The following is a 930-nucleotide window of genomic DNA, read 5'->3' on the forward strand; positions in this document are numbered from 1 at the left end:
GTTAAAATGGGGCAAAACGGGGCCAAATTGGGCAAAACTGGGCGAAAGTGGGTGGAATCGGGCAAAACTGGGTGAAAGCAGGCAAAAGTGGGCAAAAGTAGGGGAAATTGGGCCAAATTGGGCAATTCTGGGCAAAAGCGGGCAAAACTGGGCGAAAGCGGGCTGAAGGCGGTCAAATTGGGCAAAAGTGAGTGAAAGAAGGCAAAATTGGGCGAAAGTAGGCAAAATGGGGCAATTCTCGGCCAAATTGGGCGATTCTGGGCAAAACCAGGCGAAATTGGGCAGAGTAGAGACAATTGGGCCAAATGGGGCGAAACTGGGTAAAAACGGGCCAAAGCGGGCAAAAGTAAGGAAAATTGGGCCACAATGGGTCAAATTGGACAAAAGTGGGCAAAAATAAGAGAAGTTGGGCCAAAACGGGAGAAATTGGGCAATACTGGGCAAAAATGGGCAAAACTGGACCAAATTGGGCAAAATCAGGGAAAACTGAGCCAAAGTGGGCCGAATTGGGCAAAACTGGATGAAATCTGCCCAAAGTGGGCAAAAGTGGGGCAAAAATTGGGCAAAACGGGGAAAAATAGGACAAAACTGGGTGAAACTGGGCAAAAGTAGGGAAAATTGGACCAAAGTGGGCGAAACTGAGTGAAAGCCGGCAAAAGGGGGCAAAATGGGGCCAAAGGGGACCAAACTGGAGAATATGGGGCAAAAAATGGGCAAAAGTAGGGCAAATTGGGGCAAAATGGGTGAAATCGGACAAAACGGGGGTGAAAGTAGGAAAAACCGGGCAAGAGCAGGCCAAATGGGACAGAAGTAAGGAAAACTGGGCCAAATTGGGCCAAAGTGGGCCAAAGCGGGCCAAAATGGGCAAAAGCGAGGAAAATTGGGCCAAAATGGGCAAAATCGCGCGGAATTGGGCAAAATCGCGCAGAA

This window comes from Aptenodytes forsteri, unplaced genomic scaffold (assembly GCF_000699145.1).
Source record: "Aptenodytes forsteri isolate BGI_AS27 unplaced genomic scaffold, ASM69914v1 Scaffold999, whole genome shotgun sequence".
NCBI lineage: Eukaryota > Metazoa > Chordata > Aves > Sphenisciformes > Spheniscidae > Aptenodytes > Aptenodytes forsteri.